The following is an 11,095-nucleotide window of genomic DNA, read 5'->3' as shown; positions in this document are numbered from 1 at the left end:
GCTGAATTATACTTTCCAAGTATTTCGTACAGTGCTCTGCACACAGTAAGCACTCAAGAAATACAATTGAATGGTTTATAGCTTTTCAACAAGGGAGATAGTTGGACGTCAATCAATCAAATAATCAATGATATTTATTGAGTGTTTGCTGTATGTAGAGTACTATCCTAAGCACTTGGGAGGTTACAACAGAGTAGGCATGTGCATTCCCTGACCACAAGGAGATACCCTCTAGACGGGGAGGTAGATTTTAAAATAAATTGTGGATATGTACGTAAGTGCTGTGGGGTGAGGGAGGTGGTTGTTGTTGTCTTATGAGGTCGAGTCCATAGCGACGCCATGGACACCTCTCTCCCAAAACGCTCCACCTCCATTTGCAATCGTTCTGCTAGTGGATCCAGAGAGTTTTCTTTGTAAAAATACAGAAGCGATTTACCATTAGCTCCTTCTGCGCAGTAAACCCGAGTCTTCGCTCTCGACTCTCTCCCGTACCGTTGCTGCCCAGCCCAGGGGAGTTTTGACTTATAAAAGTTTGCCTTTCACTCACTAGCCACTGGCCAAGCTAGGAATGGAATGGACAGGCCTCTGCCTGACTCTCCCTCCCATAGTCAAGACTGGTAGAGTATTGGAAACTCTCCAGGTGTGACCCTGAGAGGCAGGTGAGGGAGGAGGGAATATCTAACGTTTCAAGGTTTCAAGATCCAAGTGCATAGATGATTCAGAAGGGAGAGAGGGTAGGGCATGATCACGTGTGAGAACACACTTAATATGCTAGTTAAAATTGCAATTTTTCATTTTTAATAGAGTGTAATTGTTATCATTTCTCATCATTGATCATCTCTTCTAAGATAAAGCAGTCTATATTTATATCTGCCAGAAAATTAATTTTGTGTATGAGTGACTCTCTTGGTTCATGCATTTTCATAAGAGGAAGGAATGGGAAAATATGCTTTTTGCTTGCACTGCCATTTTTTAGCTTAAGTGAAAAATAATTTCATATGCAATTCGAAATTCACAAGCAGGCAGCTCTCAATAAAGTAGGGCACCATATGTCATCTGAACAAACTTTAAGCTAAATGAGGAAAACTTCAAGCATTTGATAATTATGCCCTGAGATTCTACTACACTTTTTAGTTTTGAGAAATGGGCATGGGTATTACATGTTATAGTTGAATGAGAACAATTAAAACTGAAAAATAATCCAACTGAATTGTCATACCGTTAGGGATGATCTTTTATTTCTTCAAGGACAATATTAACCCAACATCGATAGAGCTGGAATAAGATTTGTTGTAGGCAGGGAATGTGTCTACCCCCTCTGTTGTATTGTAGCCTACAAGCATTAGTACAGTGTTCTCGACTCCAGAGGCAATCAATGGAATTTATTGATTTATTTATCAGTGGAATTGATCAATCGAGTTAAGGAGGATTACTAGACACCCCAAAGAGGGTTTTGGCTGTTTCCATGAGCCATCACTTCCTGCTTCATGGAACTCTCCCCAACTTTTCTATCAGCTCTATTCACTCACTCTCGCTTAGCCTCCTCTTTTCCAAGCTAATCTTTTAACATTACTTTGCCCTTGATTCTCCTGCTTCTGTCCCCTTCCCTCCCCTCCTCATAACCTCACTCTACCTCAATCTATCCCATCCCAATTCCTATCCTGTTTTCCCTCCTAAACTTGGTCAGAGCTCCTCAGTTTCCCTTGCTTTAAAGGGCAGGACCTGGATCTACCAACTCTGTTATTTTATACTCTCCCAAGTGCTTAGTACAGTACCGAACAATGAGAAACAGCATGACGTAGTGGATAGAGCATGGGCCTGGAAGTCCAGAGGTCATGGGTTCTAATCCTGTTACTTGTCTGCTGCTAATCCTGTCACTTGTCTGCTGTGTGATGTTGGGCAATTCACTTAACTTCTCTGGGCCTCAGTTCCTTCATCTGTAAAATGGGGATTGAGACTGTGAAACCTATGTGGGATAGGGACAGGATCCAACCTAACTACCTTATAAAATAATGATGATATTTGTATTTGGTTGGAGCGCTGACTATGTGTCAAGCACTGTTCTAAGCCCTGGAGGAGACACAAGGTAATCAGGTTGTCCCATTTGGGGCTCACAATCTTAATTCCCATTTTACACATGAGGTACTGAGCCACAGAGAAGTTAAGTGACTTGTCCAAAGTCACACAGCAGACAACCCAGTGCTTAGAACAGTGCTTGGCACATAGTAAGCGCTTAACAAATACTATTGTTATTATTATTACATGAAGCAGCATGATGTAATATGAGCTATTGTACTTTTCAACACTTAGTATAGTGCTTTTCAACAATAAATACCATTGATTGAATGAATGAATGAATGAATGAAACAGCATGGCATAGTAGATAGAGTATGGGCCTGGGGGTCAGAGGGTCATGGTTTCTAATCCCTGCTCCTCCACTTGTCTGCCATATGGCCTTGGTCAAGTCCCTTCACTTCTCTGTGCACCAATTACCTCACCTGTAAAATGGGCATTAAGACTGGGAGTCCCATGTGGGATGAGAACTAAATTGATTTGCCTGTATCCACCCCAGGGCTTAATACATTGCCTGGCACATAGTAAGCCCTTAAAAAAACCACAATTATCATTATTATTACAGTGCTCTGCACACAGTAAGCGCTCGATTAATATAACTTGATGTCCTAGTCATCCCTCCACCGCCTCCTTCCCCGCCTCCACCTACCTTGTTTTTGAAGTGTGCAATTTGGTTTCTTTGCCATTATCAGTGGTTTTTCTGGATCTGTCATGTGGGGGGCTCTTTGTCTTCAGCAGCATATAGATCAGGGTTTAGAACTGTTCTTTTAGAATTGTTGAGAAAATCACGACTAATCACTGGAGTTTAATTCAGTGTATTAGCTCTCGGCACATATTCATACTCATAATTCGACAGCGACTACAAATTGCATATTCCACTACTGATATGAGATCAGATTATCTTTTCAAAATCAGAATTTGTAGTCATCAGAACTCGCTGTAGGAAGCTTACAACAGTGTATCAGAATGCTGTTCCATAATGGCCCCTGTTAATGAAGAAAAAAAAGAAAACCCCAGGATCATTTGTGACTAGTGTGGGAAGTAATGACAATTTTATATGTTTTGAATCTCAGGAATGTTATGATTCATTTAGAAATATCAAAATGAAAAAATAGGTTAGTGGCCCATGGTTGCTATTCTGGAATCATCTTGCCCATATAAAGAAATGACTAGTTGTTCATTAAAAAATCTTCAGTAATTGCCTGATCAGCCACAGGCATTTTTAGCCTTACCTTCCACTCACCTCCCTGGACTTCTTAGCAACCACTTTAAATGTGACCAGAAAAAAGATGAGTGTTTTCTTTCAGAGATAATGCCAGGCACAACCTACTGTTAAAACACTGCTAGAATCCAAGAGCTGTGTTTTTATGAGGAAAGTCCAGAAATGATACCCAAAATGTACCTGTCATCTTGGACACTAGCCAAGATTTTGGTTCTTCTTATATTGCATTAATACGAAATTGGCAAATGGCTTCTCATACAATTAACTGCAACATGGCCTACTTGAAAGAATGAAGCCCTGGAGTTCTAATCCTATTTCTGCCTCTTGTTTCACTCCCTCTACTGAAAACCCATTATGGGTAGGGAACCTCTCTGCTAATTCTGCTGCATCGTACTCGCCCAAGCGCTTAAAAGAGTGCTCAACACATAGTAAGCACTCAATAAATATCAATTGATTGATTAGTGGATTGCCTGCTTTGTGTGACCTTGGATAAGTCTTCTAACTTCTTTGGGGCTCCATTTCCTCATTCAATTAATCAGTAGCATTTATTGAGCACTTTCTCAATAAATGTCACTGATTAATTGAATGAGGAATATGCAATTTGTGGTGGCTGTCGAATTATGAATATGAGTATGTATTGAGAGCTAATACATTGAATTTAACTCCAGTGAGCACTTTCTCAGTAAATGCCACTGATTAAAAATGATGATGATGTTGGTATTTGTTAAGCGCTTACTATGTGCCAAGCACTGTTCTAAGTGCTGGGGTAAATACAGGGTAATCATGTAATTGAATGAGGAAATGGAGAGCACTGTACTAAGCACCTGGGAGAGTACAACACAGCAGAATTAGCAGAGAGGTTTCCTGCCCAGAACGAATAATTTGGGAATTCAATACCCATCCTCCCAGGTGGGACAGGAACTGGCTCCAACCTGATTATCTTGTATCTATCCCAGTGCTCAATACAGTACTTGACACATTTATGACAGCTTAAGAAATACCATTATTTGTATGGTGTTGTATTCCCATATTTTCATCGTTGCCAGTCACTTGCTATTTTATGGAATCACTGGGCTCTAATCTCATCACGAATTTTGAAGGGAATTTTGCTCTTGAGGTGAAGGAGTCTCTGCCTAGTCTGTTTCAGCATCCGCTGCTGCCTACAGCTCTTCTCCCAAATGTGATCCTGTCAGTTGTACATTTGATGTGTTTTATTAGGAACAAAATGGCTTGAGGAATCATAAGAGTGATTGCCTGCTATGTCCTCCCCTTCCTCCCACCTCTTCTCTCAAAAGACATTCAACACCATCAGGTCAGGGCAGGGGAAGGTCATCTCCCATTGACACATAACCTCACAGAGGCATCTCAGCATTTAAATACAATGCTCATTCTCATAATAATAATAATGATGATAATAATGGCATTTGTTAAGTGCCACTATGTGCCTGGCACTTTTCCAAGCACTGGGTTAGATATTGGGTAATCAGGTTGGACACAGTCCTTGGTCCACATGGGGCTCATTATCTTAGAGAAGCAACGTGGCTCAGTGGAAAGAGCCCGGGCTTGGGAGTTAGAAGTCATGAGTTCAAATCCTGGCTCTGCCACTTGTCAGCTGTGTGACTGTGGGCAAGTCACTTCACTTCTCTGTGCCTCATTTACTTCATCTGTAAAATGGGGATTAACTGTGAGCCCCACCTGGGACAACCTGATTACCCTGTATCTACCCCAGCACTTAGAACAGTGCTCTGCACATAATCAATGCTTAACAAATACCAACATTATTATTAATCCCCATTTTACAGATAAGGAAAGTGAGACACAGAGAAGTACAGTGACTTGCCCATGATCACACAGCAGACAAGTGGTGGAGCCAGGATTAGCTGTGGGGCTGGGAGCGGGGAAGAGCAAAGGTAGCAAGTCAAGCTGATGCAAAAGGGAGTGGGAGATGAGAAAAAGTAAGGCTTAGTCATTAAGGGGCTTGGCTTGGGAGCCAAGAAATACCCCGAAGATTAATGTTAGCAAGGCTTGCTATGAAGAGGCTGGAAAAAGTCATGAAATGTGCTGTTATAACAATTGCCAGAAAAATACAAATTGTCAACTCAGTGTTGTTTCCAGTGACAATGTATGGATCAGAAAGCTGGACAGTGAAAAAACAGGATAGAAAGAACATCTATTCCTTTGAAATGTGGGGTTGGAGCAGACTTTTGTGAATACCATGATCTGTCCGAGAAACAAACAAATGGATTTTGGAGCAAATTAAGTGTCTTTTGGAAGGCCAAATGACTCGATTTAGATTAGCATATCTTGGATGCATAATCAGGAGGACTAATTCTCCGGAGAAGACACTAATGCTAGGAAAAGTCCAGGAAGAACATGGAAGTGGCAGACCGGCAGCTAGATGGATAGAAACCATAGCGACAATAATGGAAGAACCGTTAGAAAGGTTGTGGATTATAGATTATATCTTATTGCAGAAGACAGGACATTCTGGAGAAAGTATATCCATGGAGTCGCTATGAATTGGAAATAACTCGAGGGCACTTAATAATAATAATAATAATAATAGTCTGGACAGGCCTCTTGGAGATGTACCTTCACTAAGGCTTTGAAGTGAGGGAGAGTAATTGTCTGGCAGATTTAAGGAAGGAGGGCATTTCAGGCCAGAGGCAGCAGGTAGGCTAAGGATCGGCGGCAAAATCGGCAAAATCGAGTCAGAATGAGAAGGTTAGCACTAGAGGAGCGACGGCAGATAGAGTGGAGCAAAATCAAAAAGTTCTGCTGACCAACCTTTGAGAGAGAGTGGCAGCAGGCCTTATGAAAATATTAAGCACAGGTCAAGTGCCCAATGAGAAAAATGTTGCCTCAAATTTATTTGATAAGTCTGGGATCTGTCATCGATTTTAAAGTTGCCTATTGGTTCGCACATCTCCAATACTCACCTAATTTGTGCATGCAAAATAATAACAAAATAATAAAAATTATATGAATGGCATTAGTGAAGCACTATGTGCCTAGGCACTATGTGCCTAGTTCTGAGGTAGGTACAAGATTATCAAACCAGACACAAGCACTGACCAATGGGGTTTACAATATATATTATCTTGACTTTCCAGATGAGGAAACTGAGGCTCAGAGAGATTTTCCTGAGCTCATACAGCAAGGCAGTGGTAGAGGTGGGACTAGAACCCACATGGGGCTCACAGCCTTCTTCCCCATTTTCTCTTAGAGATAAAGTAACTGAGGCCCAAAGAAGTGAAGTGACTTGCCCAAGGTCACTTGTCAGCAGACAAGTGGTGGAATCGGGATTAGAAACCAGGTCCTTTTGACACCCAGACCCAGGCTCTCTCCATTAGACCACACTGCTGCTCATGCTGCTGTACTGACCACTGGCTCATCTGCTCTGAATATGAGCTACCGGTTCAAGCAAAGCAACGATCAGTGTCATAAGAACTATCAAGAAGGCAAATATCAAGCTCCCGGAATACAAAGAGACCGGCAACGTCCTCATAATGAGATAATCGAAACATCCCGACTGGAACAAGGAGCCCATTATGAATGAAAACAAACGGGCACTTCCAAGACAATCTGTCTACCAAGTAGCATCCAGTCAGCGAGTCCAGCAGAGGGACAATATCCATCACTAAAAAAACTCTCTGGCACCATACTATTACATCACATTGAGACTTCCAGAGGGAACCAGATGAGAAGCAGTGTGGAAAGAGGATGGGCCTGAAAGTCAGAGGACTTGGATTCTAATTCTGACTCTGCCACTTGTCTGCTGTGTGACTTTGGGCAAGTCATTTCACTTCTCTGTGCCTCAGTTACCTCTTCTATAAGAAGGGGATTAAATCTTCCTCCCTCCAACTTAGATTGTGAGCCTCATAATAATGTTGGTATTTGTTAAGTGCTTACTATGTGCAGAGCACTGTTCTAAGCGCTGGGGTATATAGGGTAATCAGGTTGTCCCACATGAGGCCCACATTCTTAATCCCCATTTTATAGATGAGGGAACTGAGGCCCAGAGAAGTTAAGACACTTACCCACAGTCACACAGCTGCCAAGTGGCAGAGCCGGGATTTGAACCCATGACCTCTGACTCCCAAGCCCGGCCTCTTTCCACTGAGCCCCAGCCAGCTGTGACTCAGCTCCAGAACGTCCCTCCAACCAAATTCCCACCTCAAAATATAGTGGGCCAGGAACTTTGTTCAACCTGGTAAAAGTGTATTCATACCAATGCTTAGAACAGAGCTTAACACATAAAAATAATAATGATAATGATAGTATCTGTTGAGCGCTTACTATGTGCCAAACACTGTTCTAAGCACTAAGGGAGATACAAGGTAATCAGATTGTCCCATGTGGGGCTCACAGTCTTAATCTTCATTTTAAAGATGAGGTAACTCAGGCACAGAGAGAAGAAGCATGGCTCAGTGGAAAGAGCCCGGGCTGGGGAGTCAGAGGTCATAGGTTCGAATCCCGGCTCTGCCACTTGTCAGCTGTGTGACTGTGGGCAAGTCATTTCACTTAATAATAATAATAATAATGTTGGTATTTGTTAAGTGCTTACTATGTGCAGAGCACTGTTCTAAGCGCTGGGGTAAACACAGGGGAATCAGGTTGTCCCACGTGGGGCTCACAGTCTTAATCCCCATTTTACAGATGAGGGAACTGAGGCACAGAGAAGTTAAGTGACTTGCCCACAGTCACACAGCCGACAAGTGGCAGAGCTGGGATTCGAACTCATGAGCCCTGACTCCAAAGCCCGTGCTCTTTCCACTGTGCCACGCTGCTTCTCCTCTGTGCCTCAGTTACCTCATCTGTAAAATGGGGATGAGGACTGTGAGCGTCACGTGGGACAACTTGATTACCCTGTCTCTACCCCAGCGCTTAGAATAGTGCTCTGCACATAGTAAGCGCTTAACAAATACCATTATTATTATTATTATGTGACTTGCCCAAAGTCATGCAGCTGACAAGTGACAGAGCCAGGATTAAAACCCACAACTTCTGACTCCCAAGCCCATGCTCTCTCCACTGAGCAACGCTGCTTCTAACAGTAAGCTCCTAACAAATACCATTAAAAAAAAAGGAACACCCACATTAAAAAGAGGGTATCTGATGTAGATAGCAATTAGAAATTACAGATAGGGGAAATGGACATGTATAGAAGTATGGTGGGCCTGGGAGTTGGTGAACATTAGGTTGTAGAGGATAGGCAGTAAGGAAAATGAAGACTTCATCAGGAAAGGCCTTTCAGGGGAGGGTCAATTTTAGAAGGGCCTTGGGGTAAAACAGGAAGCTAGCCTTAAGCAACTTCAAATTGCCTTGATTTATAATCAGGAGTAAATAACAAACTATAATCCATTCATATATGAGGACAATAATTGGCAGGAAACTTCACTCCATCTGAGTCAGGGAAGAACGTAGAAATTAACACTGTATAACAAACTCTGAGGAAGCATAATGCCTAGGTGTCAGGCTTAGTGAATAAGCATTCTAATAATTCTCAGAGCAGAGAGCAGAGATTCATTATAACCTGCCAAGCTTCACCATTTCCTCATATTTCATCCCGGAGATAAACTGCCTATGTAACTGGTCTCCTCTCACTTTCTTCTTCTTCTCCAATTCCAATTCTAAATTATTTGTAAAATGAAATCTCCATTTATTTTCGATTCATTCTCCCTCTTCTTTCATCTAAACTTCCAAACAACAATCAGTCAATCATATTTATTGAGAGCTTACTATGTGCAGAGCACTATACTGAGACTGAGGAGAGTACAATATAAACATCCTTAGAAGTGCATCGAAATGCTATTCCAAGAATCACTTTTAGTGAAGCACTGGATTTCGCTTTGAGGATATTCCTGATACGGCTTAACTAAATTCATGCTTTAGAAAAGTCTTCCTTGGCTTGTTTTCTTTGGATTGGAGTAGAGTGGGCCAAAGAGAAAAGGGGAGGTGTTAAGTGTTAGAAGAAGAGCAAAATCGGATTCAGAATAATATTTTATTCATTCATAGCTCTTGAAAAACCCCACAGAGGAAAAAAGTAAGAGAAAATAAAAATATTCAGGAAGAAAAAGATGGGATCAATTGACAATATCTGCAAGACCAGGTACTAAATAAAAAGCTTTTCTTAATTCTTCGTACTGGGCAAATGATTCATCCTCCCATTTTTGGAAATTTAATTAGGGAAAAACTAACAATATTTTGAACATTTTGAATCCATGAGGCTAATTTGGGCCTATTGGAAATGAAGAATCTTAACCTCTGGAAATTTTGGAGCCAGAAAATGGCAACAAGGTTATAAAACAACATATGGTCTGAGAGCTGAAAGATGTAAAGTTCAGACTGTCATGCCACAGGGGGGAATATTAAAATCTTACAAACTATTTTCTAAATGCTATTTAATCTCCTCTTAGTTCATGTGGAAAGATCATTAATTCATTTTCTTTCAGTAATGCATAACTCTCTGAGGTACTTGGAGCACATCTGTTGTGTATTCCACTAGATCGAAAACTCCTCATGGGCAGGGAACATGTCTACTGACTCTGTTGTGTTTATTCATTCATTTCATTCATTCAGTTGAACTTATTGAGCGTTTTCTGCATGCGGATCTCTGTACTGAGCACTTGGAAAGTACAATTTAGAAATAGAGACGATCCCTGCCCACACTGGGCATACAGTCTAGAAGAGGGGAGACAGACATCAAAACAAGTGAACAGGCATCAGTAGCATCAATACTATTCATTAGTATTAGTATTAGTATTAGATATATTCAAAGCAAAACAAGTAAACAGACATTAATGTAAGTTAATAGAATTATAAATATGTTCATTTATACAAAGTGCTTTGGGGCAGGGGCTGGGGAGGGGGCAGAGCAAAGGGAGAGAGTCAGGGTGATGGAGAGGGGAGGAAGAGCTGAGGAAGAGATGGGCATAGTCTAGGAATACCTCTTGGAGGAGGTGAGTTTTCAGTAGAGCTTTGAAGGGGAGAAGCGTTGAACGTCCCCAAGAGGTAGGTTTAGTACTCTATATACAGTAAATGCTTTAATAAAGGCAGTTCTGGGTCCTTTCTATTCTCCATTTTATCCATTCTCTTGGAAAACAAAGTTTCTCATGACTACCCTCTCTCTGTGGATAATTCCCAAGTCTACACCTTCAGCCCTCATCTCTCTCCTTCTCTGCAGTCTTTTATTTCTTCCGGCCTTCAGGACATCTCTACTTGGATTTCCCCTTGACACCTCAAACACATGTCCAAAATGGAACTCCTCATCTTCCCCCACAAAACCTGTCCTCCTCCTGACTTCCCCATCACTGTAGACAGCATCACCATCCTCCCTGTTTCACAAGCCCGTGGCCTTGGCATTATTCACGACTCATCTCTTTCATTCAACCCACATATTCCATCTGTCCCTAAATTCTGATGGTTCTACCTTCACAACATCTCTGGAATCCATCCTTTCCTTTCCACCCAAATTGCTACCACACTGATTCAAGCATTTATCCTATCCCTCCCTGATTACTGCCTCAGCCTCCTTGCTGACCTCCCAGCCTCCTGTCTCTTCTCACTCCATTTCCTAGTCCACTCTGCTGCCAAGATCATTTTTCTACACAACCATTCAGTCCATATTTCCCCACTCCTTAACAGCCTCCGGTGGTTGCCTATCCACTGCTGCATCAAATAGAAACTCCTTACCATTGGCTTTGAAGAACTCAATCACCTAGCCCCCTCCTATCTTTTCTTTGTGGAATTTGTTAAGAACTTACTACATTTCAAGCACTCTTCTAAGCTCTTGGGTAG

The 11,095-nt window shown here is 41.8% G+C and overlaps 1 non-coding gene across 1 annotated transcript; it reads right to left on the bottom strand.

Moving 5' to 3' along the window:
• Positions 1–520: 520 nt before the first annotated feature.
• Positions 521–658, bottom strand: LOC114809415. The gene has a single exon (XR_003757200.1). It is a non-coding gene; the product is annotated as a small nucleolar RNA SNORA7 (small nucleolar RNA).
• Positions 659–11,095: the final 10,437 nt, after the last annotated feature.

The sequence above is a fragment of the Ornithorhynchus anatinus genome, chromosome 2 (assembly GCF_004115215.2).
Source record: "Ornithorhynchus anatinus isolate Pmale09 chromosome 2, mOrnAna1.pri.v4, whole genome shotgun sequence".
NCBI classification, from domain to species: Eukaryota; Metazoa; Chordata; class Mammalia; order Monotremata; family Ornithorhynchidae; genus Ornithorhynchus; species Ornithorhynchus anatinus.
Note: the sequence above shows the minus strand (reverse complement) of the source record. Positions and strands in the feature narration are given on the sequence as shown.